Here is a 17500-nt window from a genome sequence, read left to right as displayed (position 1 = left end):
TATATACATATGTATGTGCCTAATTGTATTGTTAACAAATATGTAATATTTGTGGAGGCATTCAGATATAAAAACTGAAAACGGAAAACAACAATAATAGTCGCAACAACAGTGAAAACAACAAGTGAAATACCACAGGTCTTTGAAGTCAGGTTCCGCCGCTGCAAAAGCAGTGAGGGGATATCGCATATTTCCTTCTACTCACTTTTTTTTATTTATTTATTCATTCTTCTTATTTTACTCGTTTATTTTGCTTAGTTCTTGTTTTCTCTTTTATTTGTAGTTTAGTCTCCTTCGTTTGTAAATTTGAAAGTGGTACTAGTGTCTTTATATCTTAAATGGATGGTAATTCTTGTTATTTTCATTTTATTTAACCCCAGTGCTGAGTGATACACATTATTATTATTATTATTATTATTATTATTTATTATTATTATTATTATTATTATTATTACATTGTCTTTTATAGTGTTAAACGTATTTAGCCTAATTTGTTTATATGTTCATTATGTTTGTTTTTTTTTTCTTACTAATGCAATGAACATTTATAGTCAGAAATTAATGTTTTTCTCTTCATTATTGATGTCACCGATTTTTTTTCAATTACTGGTTCTCTAAGGAACAAGACCTTGTACTGGCACAAGGCCACCCTACCATCAAAATAACAACAACAAACAAAAACAGCAACAACAGGGGGAACCCCCCCCCAAAAGAGACCCTTTTGTTCCCCCCCAATCCCCCATATTACCGACGAATATCTGAATTCCCAAATCGATAAGTTATCGCAACTGAGAGAGAGAGAGATACACTTTGTTTGTTTTGTCGGAACGCCATCAATCATCTACGGCCGAACTTCCCGGCTTTCGATGGGGGAAATGGGAGTGGAAATTGACTGGGAAAGTGTCCTTCAATCTCGGACTTTCGGAAATGAGGCATTCCTGCCGCCACCCTTCCAACCTCGCTCGTTCCCATTCCTGGGAATGTTCCTCGCTCGTTCCCATTCCTGGGAATGTTCCTCGCTCGTTCCCATTCCTGGGAATGTTCCTCGCTCGTTCCCATTCCTGGGAATGTTCCTCGCTCGTTCCCATTCCTGGGAATGTTCCTCGCTCGTTCCCATTCCTGGGAATGTTCCTCGCTCGTTGCCATTATTGTTTTGGTCAGAGTGTGTGTAGTGTTTAGATACCGTTGGGACTTGATACGTACATATCAATACATAATACGTACATACATACATATTCATACATATACATTCATACATACAGTTCTAGTGTGCTTTTGTTAGCCTCAGAAGTGAATTAAGTACCCTACAGTTGGATGACTGTGGTGGGTAGAAGATTTGAAGAAGGACTTGTGTTTAAAGCTCATCCTGGAAAGCTTGGAACTATAGGGTTAACTCTCCTCTCTCTCTCTCTCTCTCTCTCTCTCTCTCTCTCTCTCTCTCTCTCTATATATATATATATATATATATATATATATATATATATATATATATATATATATATATATATATATATATATATATATATATATATATATACACACACACAAAACTTACATATGAATCCATATTCACTTCCCTCTGAAAATCACCTCTGACAATCAAATCAATATTTTCTTGCCCCACAAGCAACTATTCCCGAAATTTCATGGAAACCCGTTAAAAAATTCCTGAGAAATCTTGTTGCAGAGAGACTCAGAATCAAATAAAAATACAGAGAAGCAACGTTCATTATCTTAACTTCCTCCATCAACTTATATGAAAGTAATTAAATCAGAAGTATGATTATAAAGGTTAAATCTTACTATAAGTGTTAAATCTTACACGGCCAGATTAAGTAGTCTGTTAATGTCAGGCTTAGTCTAGACGCTGCGTCGAAACTCGTTTGGCACCAGTCGTAAAAAATAGGATAAAAAAAAATGCGGTATAAAGATAGATTATCGTGCTTAGATATGCAAGTAGGGAGATCTTTTTCTGTCTTTCTGTCTGTCTGTCTGTTAACGTGTCTGTCGCGCTTGTTATTATATATTTTGCGTTTATGTTTACGAAGAAGTTAACAAAACAATTAACTATTATATCAGTTGTGTATTGTTTACATAGAACAAGACAACAAAACAATTACCTATTATATAAATTGTCATATTTACACAGATCAAGATAACAAAACAATTACGTATTATAAAAATTGTCATGTTTGCATGGAACAAATTAACAAAATTACCTATTATATAAATTGTGTCATGTTTACATAGAAAAAGACAACAAAACAATTACCTATTATATAAATTGTGTCATGTTTGCATTGAACAAATTAACAAAATTACCTATTATATAAATTGTGTCATGTTTGCACAGAACAAACTAACAAAACAATTATCTATTATATAAATTGTGTCATGTTTACATAGAGCAAGACAACAAAACAATTACCTATTATTAAAATTGTGTCATGTTTAGAAAGAACAAGATAACAAAACCATTACCGTGCTAAGCAAGTTTCCAGGGACTTGAGTCTATCGTTTTCTAGTATCAGGTTTAATACTAAACAATTTACTAGGAATTTTATATTGGCTACAATTAAAATGTGGAAAAGACCTTCCCAGAACATTTGTGAAATCTTCTGATCTCCAAATGTTCAACTCAGGAGCAAAGTCATCCCTGCTTTTGCTCCTGAATTTCAAGGCTTATCGGTTATATTTTCTATTTCTTCATATTTATTTATATATCACCTTTTCCCCATAACTCTCTCTCTCTCTCTCTCTCTCTCTCTCTCTCTCTCTCTCTCTCTCTCTCTCTCTCTCTCTCTCTCTCTCTCTGTGCAAGCTGACTCCCCCTTGGAGCACTGTTGGGTTTATATTGTCTATTTACTCTGTCCATAAGAGTTTCCAGCTGAAGAAATAGAGAAAGAAGGAATAAAAGTTGATAAAATAAATAAAACGAAAAGGAATATATCAATAAGAAGGGGTGAGAGTTGACAGAATAACGAAGGGAAATATATTAAAACACAGATGAAACAATGCGCCAAATAAATTTCCCCTCTCGCTCCCATGCATTATACGGCTACAATGCCACGTTCTCATTGTAGTATAAAGAGGAATGGGGGCTGGCATCTCTCCCTTGGGGTATAAAATAAGCATAAAGGACGTCAAGTCGTCCAGTGGAGTTGGGCAATTCATGTGGCGTTGGAATAATTTGGGTTTTGCTGGAAAGTCTGACTTTTCAAGATTTTATTTTCTTTTGAGATATGATTCTTTTTATATATTGTTGTTTTCTTGTGATTGTTTGGAAAATGTTTATTATTATTTTTTCCGAGTTTTCAATATTTTATTTTTTTTATTTTAGGTAGGAATGAAAGAAATATATTTTTATTTAGTACTTTTTTAGTATTCTTGTTTACGAACGAATAGGGCTAACATGGATGAAACGTTATTTCTTCATGAGGATAAACTATTTTTTTATTATTATTACAATGATATATAAGAGGCCTATATATATATATATGTATATATATAATGTATGTATGTATATATACATATGTATATATATATATGTATATATATATATATATATATATATATATATATATATATATATATATATATATATATATATATATATATATATATATATGTATATTTATAGTAAATGTCAAGCCATTTTTTATTATCATAACCATTCCGTTACATAATTATTATTTGTATTCAACGTTACTTGAAGTAATCTTTTGTAACCTCAACCGTTTGGTAATCTTACAAGCAGTAACTAGCATCCAAGATTAAACTCCTGGCATCAGAGAGAGAGAGAGAGAGAGAGAGAGAGAGAGAGAGAGAGAGAGAGAGAGAGAGATCAAGCAAACCTCTAGGCCTTGGGCCAGTTCAGGAACTTACCTCATCGAGGTTCTTCCTCGTGAAGATTTTTGAGAATGAACTGGCTGCTGTTCAAGGTTCGATCATTGAGGTTATAATTATCCTACGTTGGGGTGTTATAGTTCGTGTATTATAGATTGTAGGTTATAGCTTGTGTTATAGATTGTTCGTCTGTCTGCCCTTGTGTTATTATTATTATCATTATTATTATTTAGTTGTTGCAGGAAGGTATATTGATTGTAATTTATGCTTGAAAATTATAATTCTGTAAAGGCTGTTATTTATGGTTTGCCTGTGTCATTATTATTATTATTATTATTATTATTATTATTATTATTATTATTATTATTGTTATTATTATTATTATTATTAATTTGTAATTTAATAAGTTCACTTCTGTTAAGTCTGGTATTTGTGTGACTTGATTGTGTCTGTTAAAATCTTCTGAAGTTTTGTTTGGTTATTATTATTATTATTAGGTCTGTATTACATCCGTTGTTAACACGCCTGTCCATTTAATTCTCTCTCAAGTTATTGTTAATGGTTATTATTAATTAATTTTTTATGGAGTTGGCTATGGATTGAAGAAGGGTTAATTAGATTATGAGAATAATGTTAATCCGGATTTGCATAAGTTTTATATTATTTATTTTTAATTTTTGCTGGCGTCAGGAGAAGTATTGGCACAGAGTGGGCTTAGCTGAACCAATTTCCTTCCGTCTTGTTCATGAAACTTTTTTATTTGCGATGTTTTGTCATGAGAGTATAACAAACTCATAGAATTTCATTGTCATTGATCAAGGAGTTTTTGTGATTTCATATTTAGAAACAGACATTTAGAAACAAACATATTGCATTGTTTTTGTCACAAGATTGAAACAAACAAGTAGAATTTGTTTGTAATCAATCAAGGAGTTTTGAGATTGCGTATTAAAAACAAACAGGTTAATGTTTTTGCATTGTTTTTGTCACGAGAGTGAAACAAACAAGTAGAATTTCTTTATAATCAATCAAGAAGTTTTTACAAACAGATAAGTTAATTTTATTTGCATTTTTTTTATGTCTCGAGAACATAACAAACTCATAGAATTTCATTGTAATCTATCAAGAAACTTTGGTGTTTCTTGTTAACAAATAAACAAACAAACCCGTGGAAGATGCAATCTCCCGTTCAGAAGTGTTGGCGAAGATATAACACTAATAAAAACCGACTCTAAGGAGTTGTTGCATAATTGATTGTCTTGTCTTGCCTCCTTAATGCGATTTCTTTTTTCTTTATTTGTTATTTGTTAATTTGTTCCGTTCCTCGCCTCTTTTTTTTTTTTTACCTTGGTCATTCGAGTCGTTATGCTCAGGTAAATAGTTTTCTTTTCTTACCTGTGTTAAGTTAAATATAGTTTTTTTCATACATATGTTAAGGTAAATGCAATTTTCTTTTCTTACCTATGTCAAGGTAAAGAGTTTTCTTTTCTTACGTATGTTAAGGTAAAGGCAGTTTTCTTTTCTTACCTGCGTTAATGTAGACACAGTTTTCTTACCTGTGTTAAGGTAAATATAGTTTTTTCATGCCTGTGTTAAGGTAAATAGTTTTATTTTCTGACCTGTGTTAAGGTAAACACAGTTTTCTTACCCGTGTTAGGGTAAATACAGTTTTCTTTTCTTACCTGTGTTAAGGTAAACAGTTTTTCTCTTACCTGTGTTAAGGTAAATATAGTTTTTTCACACCTGTGTTAAGGCAAATACTGATTTATTTTCTTGCATGTGCTAAGGTATAGTTTTTTTTTTTTAACTGTGTTAAAGTAAGCACAATCTTCTGCAAAGCTGATTGAGGAAGTCAGGTCCCTTTAAATTTTCTCTCGGTTGCATCATTTGCTTCTCTCATTGGAAGTCTCGTAAAATCGATAAGAAGAAGAAGAAGAAGAAGAAGAAGAAGAAGAAAGGAATTGAGGTCATGCTGGGTATTTCTGCCCGTGACGCTGAATTGGCCCAAAGAGACACGAATGTGGGCATTTTAGTTCAATGTATTTTATTTTCTTCAGTTCACAATGGCGCCTTTCCGTTTTGTTTCGTTTTGTTTCTTTTTCCAAGTTTCCAGTAGTAGGTTTTTTCCTCGCGAAAAAAAAAAAACATTAGCTTTCACTTCCATTTAATCTGGTTTTATTTTCTGTTTTTGGTCGAGAATTTCGTTTAGGTTTTTTAGACTATGTTGCGTTGCCCAGTTCTTTATTTATTTATTTATTTATTTATTTATTTATTTTTCGTGTTCTTTCTTTCTTAAACTCCTACTCCTGAGCCTTGTTGTTTTGGCAGAAGAGAAAGAAGGAAGAAGAGGAAGAATGTTGAGCGTTTGGTAAAGTAGAGGTTACGATGTTGTTCTCAGAGACCCTCCCCCCGCCCCCTCACCCCCTCAGTGTGTTGCTGTGCTTGTGGTCGGAAGGACCACTACCCTAAGCCTTCCGCGTTCGGACTTGGGCTCGGACGTAATTCAAAACACTTCTGGGGCTCCAAGGTAATTTGGAAGCACGTCCAGACCTAGGGCTCGAATGTAATTCAAAACAACGTTCGGACTTGGGTTCGAACGTAATTCTGAACCACGTACGAACTTGGGGCTCGGACGTAATTCGGAACCGCGTCCGGACGGTCTCGAACATAGTTATTTGATCGCGTTCGGACTGGGTTCGAACGTAATTCAAACGCGCTTTCTTACGGGGCTCAAACGTAATCCTGAATAGCGTTCGGACTTGGATTCGAACGTAATCCGTAACCACGGTCGGACTTGGGATCGAACTTAATTCAAAACATCTTCCATCGGTGCGGCGGCATCTTGACCAATCTGGACAGCATTCTGGCCTTTAATATGCGTAAGCACGTGGCCAACAAGTCCTCCCAGAACAAGGGCTACCGCGTTCTTACCAATAAATAATCCGAAGTTTTGGATCCATTTTCCGTTTATAAAAGTTACCACTAATCCGGTAAGGATCAGATCCAATAAATGTTTCAAAACAATGTGAACTTTACTAAAAGCAAACATGGTTACCTTTCTTTCCACCTGATCAAAACGTTAGAATTAGAAAACGCCACAAGAGCCCCGGGGATTCCCCGGGTCCTAATTTCGGCTCCGAGACCATTCTCTCTTGCTTCGGGAGATTCCTCACGGAGCCTTCGGTAGGACTTGGAGTAACTGAAGGTTCCTGAAGATTTCGACGGCTTCAGAAACCATGCAAATGGAGACGATTTGAAAGATGATTCAATAATGTCTTCGTCGGAAAAGTAAGTGAAAAGATAGTTGGACATTTTATTTCAGTCACAGATGATTATAACACAAAATAGGTTTTAAAAAGTTAATGATTATAGAAAAAAGTTATATTGATGGGGAGCGTAAAATTCTTTAGTGAAATTTAGTAACATTGAAGTGGCTGTGAACATCACAGGCACTTCAATTTCTTGCACTTGGATCTTACGGCTTTGTAGTGACAAGATTATCCAAAAAAGCGCGAAGAATTCGAGAAGTTAAGAGGGCATTGTGGCTATTACAATTACATTTGTATGTAGATTCAAAATGTATGACCAGTAGATTCTAATTTATATATATATATATATATATATATATATATATATATATATATATATATATATATATATATATATATATATATATATATATATATATATAATATATATATGTAATTAAAGGCTGTCATATTTTGTTCTCTATTTAGAAGACTCGTATGATTACTATTATTATTAAGAGATGCTTCAGTGGTGAAGCATCTGTTAATAATAATAATAATAATCAAAAATAATAATAATAATTATGCATCGTTTGTTGATAATAATAATAATAATAATAATAATAATAATAATAATAATAATAATAATGTAATTAAACCAAGTTCGTTTATTATTATTATTATTATTGAGGAGAAGAAGAAGAAGAAAAAGAGGAAGAGGGAAAGGAAGACAACGTTAGTTACAAAGAAATTACTCAAACAATTTTATTCTGATTTGCATAAAAAACGCATCACGCAAACTAAATAAAAATATAATTTTTTTTTTTAGAAACAGCGTTTACAAAGGAAAGCTTAATTACATTCCGCGGAACCGAAAGTAAAACAAAAACAAAATAAAATAAAAAAACGAAAAAATAAACTTAAGTAAAAAGATTTTTTTTTTTGTGAAACTGAAACATCGAGAAAGATGTAAATTTTTTTTTTTTTTTTTTTTTTTTTTTTTTTTTTTTTTGAAAGTGAAACATGGAGTTTGAAATCCAATTAAAGTTTATCCAGTAAAAATGTTCAGAGCGTTTTGCGATGAACTTTTCCCATTAAAGGAAGAACCGTTGTTTATTCTCGCTTCTTCCGCCTATTTTCCCTCTTTCATTATTTTTTCGACAATTGTTTTTATTCTTATTATCGGCGTATGCTTTTTTAGTTTTCTGTAAAAGAAAACGATTGTGCCGACTTTGTCTGTCCGTCACCATTTTTTTCTGTCCGCACTTTTTCTGTCCGCAGTCAGATCTTAAAATCTATTGAGGCTAGAGGGCTGCAAATTGGTATGTTGATCACCCACCCTCCAATCATCAACCATACCAAATTGCAGCCTTCTAGCCTTAGTAGTTTTTATTTTATTTAAGGTTAAAGTTAGCCATAATCGAGCCTCTGGGAACGATATATGACAGGTCATCACCGGGCCGTAGTTAAAGTTTCACGGGCCGCGGCTCATACAATTTATATCGAGACCACCGAAAAATATATCTATTTTCGGTGGCTGTGATTATACGCTGTACAGAAAACTCGATTGCGCCGAAGAAACTTCGGCGTATTTTTTACTTGTTAAATTATGGACGTTCTTTTTCTTTACCTCTTATTATTTTTTCATCTATTATTTTTATTTTTTTATCACTGCTTTTTATAATCATTTGTGGTCTTCCCCTTTGTCCACCTTTTATTATTTTTATTTATTTTTATTTATCATTTTACTCTTTTTTATCACTGTTCGCTTTTTTAGATCATTTATGGTCTTCCTCTTTTTCTCTATTTTTTTTATTTTTATTAGTTATTTCACTTCTTTTGTTATCAGTGCTTTTCAAATGATTTTAAGATCGTCCTCTTTTTTTATATTTTTTTATTTATCTTCATTTTATTTATTATTGTTCCAATTTTTTATCTCTTGCGTTTTTAAAATCATCTATGTGCATTACGGAGAAGGAACATTTAAGCAGAAAGTGAGTTCCGAAGCTTGGCAGCATACGGAAAGAAACGATAACCAGACCCAGTAATCAAAGGATGACTAACTTCAAAAAAAATTAACACCTTTGCCCATAATCATTGCGACGCCAGATAGCATAGTATATCAATCAGAAACATTCCACTTAATAGATACCGAGAGAAATGCAAGTAAAGAATGAACGGAAATACTTTCCCTCACTTCTCCTTTCTCTCACTTCTCCGTGTGAGGAAGATCGACACGTTGATTTGAAAGGGTTGATTGGTTGATTCGACTGGTTGATTTGATTGGTTGACTTGATTGGTTGCCGCTGGGGGTTTATTGAAAGATTGGTTTCGGCAAATGATATGACGATCGCCTATAGGGTTAAACCATACTCATTTTTTCTTGTTTTCTTTTTCTTGTTTTCTTGTTTTGTGTTGTCTTGTTTTGAAGTTTTTGTTTTCTTGTTTTTTGTTTTCTTGGTTTCTGTTTTTTTTTCTTTTTGTTTTCTTGCTTTTATTGTCTTGTTTTTTGTTTTTTTGTTTTATTGTCTTTTGTGTTTCTTGCTTTCTTTTTTTCGCTTTATTGTTTTCTTTTTTGCTTTCTTGTTTTTATTTTCTTGTTTTTTGGTTTTTTGTTTTATTGTCTTTTGTGTTTTCTTGCTTTCTTTTTTTCGCTTTATTGTTCTTTTGTCTTGTTTTTGTTTTTTGTTTTATTGTCTTTTGTGTTTTCTTGCTTTCTTTTTTTGGCTTTATTGTTTTCTTTTTTGCTTTCTTGTTTTGTTGTCTCGTGTTTGTCTTGTTTTCTTGTCTGTTTTTCTTTTTTTCTTGTCTATTTTCCCTTGTCTCGTGTTTTGTTTTGTTTTTTGTTTTGTTTCTTGTTTCTTGTTTTTGTTTTTTGTTTTCTTGTTATGTTTTATTGTTTTGCGTTTTCTTGTTTCTTGTTTTTGTTTTTTGTTTTCTTGTTATGTTTTATTGTTTTGTGTTTTCTTGTCTTCTTAGGAAGACCTTGGCTACAGAGTGGCATTTGGTTGCCAGTACCAACGGCCTCTGTGTCGTAAAATAGTGATTTTATTATAAAGGGTTGACATCAAATGGTTTTTCGAATTTTTGACATAATTTAGGGAGTGTCATTTGTAAATGACTAAACATTATCAATAAATCAAATGACCCTTGACCTTTACTGAAAATTATTTGATTGAACCGTATCTTTGTTAAATTATTTGGCTGAAGAATGTCAACGTAACATCATTTTTAACCTAATTTTAGGACTGGCTGTTCATTTCATATTATATTTATTTTTTAGAATTATTAATTTTTTTTGCCGTGACGTCACCGTAATGTAGATTAATCACAATGTATTTTGGGCTTTTTAATGTATCCATTAGCTCTCCTTTGTAATACATTTTAACTTTGTACGATAATTTATAACACTTTATAATAATTCATAACACCACGTAATTTAATTATAATATTCTTCAGTAAGTATCCTCCATCTTGAAACTAGTTCACCTGCGAGAAATTACGTGAGAATTTCATGTCTTCGAAGCCTGCATGACATCTCCCACCCCCCCGAAATGGGAGGAGGGTCTTGCCCTGTCCAAAAATACCCTCGGGTCACTGGGCAGCGAGTTTGGCAGGTAGCTTATCGCTGTTTGTCATCTATAATTAACTTTGGCATTCTTAGGGGCACGGAGAGATGGACTTGGGGTGGTGGCTAGGCCCTCGGACAGATTTATAGTTTTTTTTTATTTTATTTTAATTGTTTATTTATTTTTATTTGTTTGTTTGTTTGTTTATTTATTTATGTAGTTAGTTATTTATTTATTTATTTATTTGTTTATTTATTTATTTTGTTGAGAAATTAATGGAAGGAGAACAGGAACAGCTTCAAAGTCTCAAGTCGACATTTTTGTATGTACATTTATTTATTTATTTATTTATTTATTTTTTATTTATTTATGTATTTATTTATTTATCTATTTATCTGTCTATCCTTCTGTTTATTTATTTATCTGTCTATCCATATATCTGTTTATTTATTAATATTTTTAACTATTTATTATTTTATTTATTTATTTATTTATTTGTTTGTATTCGTTGGGAATAGGGAGGGAAGGGGACAAAGCATAGTTTCAAAGCCAATGAAATTCATCGGTATATTGAGGACTGTGTCTATTCATTCATATATAAATACGGATTATATAAATGCTTTTCAGGAAATAAATATCAGTTTAAATGATCCTCAAGCACAGTGAATCAATCATAAAATAAATACTCGATTATTTTATTTTCTACGTTCGACTACTGCATTTGTTATCGTGGGCTAGTTTTTAGAATAAAATGAATCATTGGGTGTCATGTGACATTCCTGAACATGAAAAAAAATGTAATTTGTTCCTTTGTGTCAAGTCTAGCTTCTTAGCACACACACACACACACACACACACACACACACACACACACACACACACACACACACACACACACACCTTGATTGCAATACCGATTAGAGGTACATTTTATTGCGTGTTATGTACGGGTAATAAGATGGGCAGGGGATCAGAGCAGAGAGAGAGAGAGAGAGAGAGAGAGAGAGAGAGAGAGAGAGAGAGAGAGAGAGAGAGAGGAGAGAGATAGATGATAAGTACATGAAAGGAAAGTTGTTTAAAGAGACTTGTGAAGCGGATGAACTCTTCATGGTCGAGATAAGTAAATAAGTGACCTTGTTAATGCAGAGGATAACGTATATAACAGACAGCTTGACGCCCATACCTAGCCCAGACCTGAAAGAGAGAGAGAGAGAGAGAGAGCGGGACTAAAACCCATCATTCAGAGGCCTGTGTTACAAACAACTTAACGCTCATATCTAGCCCAGACCGGAAGGAAGGAAGGAAGGAAGGAGAGAGAGAGAGAGAGAGAGAGAGAGAGAGAGAGAGAGAGAGAGAGAGAGAGAGAGAGAGGTCGGGTTCAATACCCAACATGCAAGGTGCAGAGGCCTTTGTGACGGTCAACTTAGCATCCATATCTAGCCAAGACCGGAGGAAGAGATTGAGAGAGAGAGAGAGAGAGAGAGAGAGAGAGAGAGAGAGAGAGAGAGAGAGAGAGAGCCGGCGTCTTCCCCATCCGTAATTGCCAGTAAATAATAACAGCTCAGCGGAGCTCATGAAAGCCGTACATTAGGATGAAACAGGCGAGATTAACATCTGTTATTAGAACCTGCCAGACTTCAAACGTCAAACGCAATTATATTTAGAATACAGGAGACAGCATTCTGTCAATTTGACTTTTTTTTTTTTTTGGTGGGGGTGGGGCTTGGTTTTTGTGGGCTTTTTTTTTAAGGGAGGTGAGGGAAATTTTTGTAAACTTTTTCTCTAGAAAAAACACTTTCTCTAAATATTTTTGATGGATCAAACGTAATTATATTTAGAATAGAGGAACCAGCATTCTGTCAACGAGGGTTTTTTTCTTTGACTGGGTTTTTCTGGTTGTGTTTTTATAGGGGGTGAAGGAAATGTTTTTTTAATTCTTTCTAAAAAAACTCTAAATATTTTTGACGGATCAAACGCAATTTCATTTAGAATGACGCAGCCAATATTCTGTCAATATGGCTTTTTTTTGGCTGGGTTTTTATGGGTGTGTTTTTATGGAAGGCGAAGGAAGTTTTTTTTTAAATTCTTAAAAAAACTGAATATTTTTGTTGAATCAAACGTAATTGTATTTAGAATGCTCCATCAATCATTATGTCAATATGATTTTTTTTTTTTTTTCTGGGTGTGTTTTTATGGGAGATGAAGGAAATGTTTTTTAAACTCTTTCCTCTAGATAAAATATTTCTCTATATATTTTTGTTGTGTTGGGATTTTCTATTCACTATGTAACAGTTAATATTAATTTTTCACAGGGTTAAGAAAATGAATTTTACATATTTTTTCTATAAAAAATAGAAAAACTTCCTGTAAATATTTTTATTGGGATTCTACTGTCACAAAGAAACAGTATATATTCATTTTTAGCGAAGTATATAAAATTCGCGTGATTTTAAAACCAGAAGGTGCTTATAATTTTCTTATCTTCTTAAATACAAATAAAATTAGCCCTAATTACTGTATCACTTTTATAGATGGGTTTTTTTGGTATTCTCAATTCACAATGAACCAATAGATATTCATTTTTTCACAAGGTTATATATTGGTGTAACTGTAGAAAAAATAAGTGCTTTTGTAAAGTACTTTACTTAATGAACAGGTTCACCAATACGGAAATACAGCACCTTCATGTACTGAGACAAGGTATGTTCACTATACAATAAAATACATTTGTACTTAGTTCCTTCTACTCGATGTAGCCTGATTGGCAAAAAACTGAATAGGAATGCTTTTGGAGAGAGAGAGAGAGAGAGAGAGAGAGAGAGAGAGAGAGAGAGAGAGAGTATTTTGACGCTGTTTATTTAGGAAAGAAAACTACAGTAATTTAAAAATTAACCACGGAGAGAGAGAGAGAGAGAGAGGTATTTTGACGCAGTTCATTTAGGAAAGGAAACTACATTACAAAACTATCCACGAGAGAGAGAGAGAGAGAGAGAGTATTTTGACGCTGTTTATTTAGGAAAGAAAACTACAGTAATTTAAAAATTGACCACGGAGAGAGAGAGAGAGAGAGAGAGAGAGAGAGAGAGAGAGAGAGAGAGAGAGAGAGAGAGAGAGAGAGAGAGAGATATTTTGACGCTGTTTATTTAGGAAAGAAAACTACAGTAATTTAAAAATTGACCACGGAGAGAGAGAGAGAGAGAGAGAGAGAGAGAGAGAGAGAGAGAGAGAGAGAGGTATTTTGACGCAGTTCATGCATGAAAAGACACTACATTACAAAACTAACCACGGTAGAGAGAGAGAGAGAGAGAGAGGTATTTTGACGCAGTTCATGCATGAAAAGAAACTACATTACAAAACTAACCACGAGAGAGAGAGAGAGAGAGAGAGAGAGAGAGAGAGAGAGAGAGAGAGAGAGAGAGAGAGAGAGATTTTGAGAGAGGAAAGAAAAACTCAGTAATTTTAAAATTGACCACGGGGAGAGAGAAGAGAGAGAGAGAAGTATTTTGACGCTGTTTATTTAGGAAGAAAACTACAGTAATTTAAAAATTGACTGAAGGAGAGAGAGAGAGAGAGAGAGAGAGAGAGAGAGAGAGAGAGAGTATTTTGACGCAGTTCATGCATGAAAAGAAACTACATTACAAAACTAACCATTTCGAGAGAGAGAGAGAGAGAGACGAGACAGAGATAAGAGAGAGAGAGAGAGAGAGGACTCCCTTCACCTCTCTTTAAGATTCGTAAACGCCACGGGAAAATTCCCATAGGATGTAGGGATCTCTCTGAAGACTTAAAGTAAGGGCTTAACGTGTCTAGTTTAAACCCATTTCACGAGACAGCGATAACTCTTGGAATACATTGATGCTGTTTTCTTTTTTTTCTCACAGAGAGACAGACAGACAGACAGACAGAGAAAATGATAACTCTTGGAATACATTGATGTTCTTTTTTGCAGAGAGAGAGAGAGAGAGAGAGAGAGAGTGAGTGAGTAGAGAAAACATGACAACTAGGAATACATTGATGTTCTTATTTTTGGAGAGAGAGAGAATATGATAAATATGTGATGCATTTATGCTATTCTTTTTTGCAGAGAGAGAGAGAGAGAGAGAGAGAGAGAGAGAGAGAGAGAGAGAAATGAAAACATGAACTGATGCAGTTCTTTTTCTTTGCAGAGAGAGAGAGAGAGAAACATGATAAATATGCGATGAATTTATGCTATTCTTTTTTTGCAGAGAGAGAGAGAGAGATAAATAAATATGTGAGGAATAATTCCGCCTCGTTGAGGGCGAGGTATTACCTCGTCGAGGTCCTCCCAGTTTCAGTTATATGATGTTATTTATAGATATAACCTGAGGAGTGGTCGCCGTTTCCCGGCCTGAGAAGTCGCTATAAATGGCCCCCAACTTTCTCAATAAAAGAATATTTGGCTTGATAAAACTCTGTTGGATTCCCCGTCAAAAGTTATAAGTCAGAAATAAAATGGTTTTGTACTATGATCGTATTACTCTCTCTCTCTCTCTCTCTCTCTCTCTCTCTCTCTCTCTCTCTCTCTCTCGGGAAGATTGTGTTTCTTTGCCTCTTTCTCAGTTTTAATTGAAGATTTTGTTTTCTCTTTTTCTCTCGAGAATATATATTTCGTTTTGATAATCTTCTCTCTCTCTCTCTCTCTCTCTCTCTCTCTCTCTCTCTTATATGATTATCATGTTTCTAGAGACATTTGTAAATGACATTTTCTTTTTAAAATTGAAAACAGTTATTTTTAATTATTCTTTTTGACTATGGATTTTTATTTTAATTCCTGGACACTGAATCATATATGATTATCATGTTTAATAGAAATATTTGATAAATATGTAAGTAAAATTGAAAACAGTTTTTTTAATTATTCTTTTTATATGGATTTTTATTTTAATTCCTGGACAAAATCATATATTATATATATATAAATATATATATATATATATATATATATATAAAATATATATATATATATATATATATATATATATATATATATATATATATATATATATGTAAGGTAATTTTAAGTAGGCTTCTGCTGTCTACAATTCCTGTATTACCCAATTTCACTGATTCTTTATGAGTTAAAAACGCATTATATCATAATGACCTTGAAAACACCAATGCATTGCACCAAATTCCTCGTGAAACTTTGCTTATCTGACCCGATTTATAATTATATATATATACATATATACACATACATACATACATACATACATACATACACAAACTTCCTCAAACATATATATTAGATTACTTGGACTTAGAGTGAAGCCCTCGTCAATTTAGCTTTGGCAAAGCCATTGACAGCGGGCTTTGCCATCTTACCTTTAGGCCAACAGTGATATGAAACACCTGTCTCACCTTCATTATTAACACCTGCCCGGGTCAGTCAAAGACTTTAAGATGTTATGGGTACGTCGATGCCAGGGTATAGAGTTTGGTGGATTGGTAGCGGACGTGAAGACAAATTGTTGGGATGTTTTTATCTTGTGGATTTTTTTCTTTCAGTTTGAATCTAATTTGACAAATTGTAGGATATTTTGTGGATTTTTTCCTAAAGTTTTAAATATAGTTTCGTGGTACGTCTTGTATCTTCTTTCTTTTTTAGTTATTTAACCTTGAGTTGTTTTATCAACTGTTGGTATGATTTAAATTTTTTTCTGGTTTCTTTATTCTTGTTTATATCTTTACTCAGTTTGGACTTACGTGTTTATTGATAAATGATCCTTTTTTTCGTTCGATATACCAATTTTAACATTTTTCTTGTTCCATTTATGGAGGAAAGAGAGAGAGAGAGAGAGAGAGAGAGAGAGAGAGAGAGAGAGAGAGAGAGAGAGAGAGAGTCCACGCCTTCTCCAAATTCCCTCAATCGCTTCTCGCTCTCCTAACTTACTAAGCCAATATAACCTTAGGCATCATTACCTCCTGAGGGGAAACTCCCCCGTCAGTTTTCCTCTATCATTTTTCCTTCATTAGTTTTCCTCCATCAATTTTTCCTCCGTTAGTTTTCTTTTGTTAGTTTTCCTCCGTTGGTTTTCTTCCGTTAGTTCTCCTCCGTCAGTTTTTCCTCATTTTTCCTCCGTCAGTTTTCCTCCGATAGTTTTCCTCCGTTAGTTTCCTCCATTAGTTTTTTCCGTTAGTTTTTTCTTCCTTAGTTTTCCTCCGTCAGTTTTCCTCCGATAGTTTTCCTCCGTCAGCGTTCATCCATTAGTTTTCCTCCGTCAGTTTTCATCCATTAGTTTTCCTCCGTCAGTTTTCATCCATTAGTTTTCCTCCGATAGTTTTCATCCATTAGTTTTCCTCCGTCAGTTTTCATCAATTAGTTTTCCTCCGTCGGTTTTCTCCATTATTTTTCATCCGATAGTTTTCTTCCATTAGTTTTCCTCCGTCAGTTTTCCTCGGGAACTTCGTATCAAACGCGAATGATAGAGAGAGAGAGAATTAAGTCCTTGGTAACACAAGTGCCAAAGTGAAAGACGCCATTAAAATGTTACGCGTAGGATGGCGCCTACTGGCTTTTCTAGGATCGAAGGAAAGTAGTAGGTTAGATGTGAAGGGATTATAATAATAATAATAATAATAATAATTATCATTATTATTATTATTATTATTATTATTATTATTATTATTATTATTATTATTATTACACTACTGTACCTTTGATCTTGATTTTGGCAGTCGTAAAGATTGTACATCTAAAAATTATTATTATTATTATTATTATTATTATTATTATTATTATTATTATTATTATTATTATTATCGTCTTTTCTGTTACCTTGAATTACCCCCGGAAAAATCACAAATATTGTACCT

General features: G+C 33.4%; 1 protein-coding gene across 11 annotated transcripts in view; it reads left to right on the top strand.

The window, feature by feature from the left end:
- The window catches only part of LOC136825405 (uncharacterized), a 979501-nt gene that overhangs the window by 401046 nt on the left and 560955 nt on the right, over nt 1-17500 (top strand). The window lies entirely within an intron of this gene.

This window comes from Macrobrachium rosenbergii, chromosome 37 (genome assembly GCF_040412425.1).
Source record: "Macrobrachium rosenbergii isolate ZJJX-2024 chromosome 37, ASM4041242v1, whole genome shotgun sequence".
Taxonomy (NCBI): domain Eukaryota; kingdom Metazoa; phylum Arthropoda; class Malacostraca; order Decapoda; family Palaemonidae; genus Macrobrachium; species Macrobrachium rosenbergii.
The sequence above is the reverse complement of the archived record's forward strand: the minus strand, read 5'-3'. Positions and strand labels throughout refer to the sequence as shown.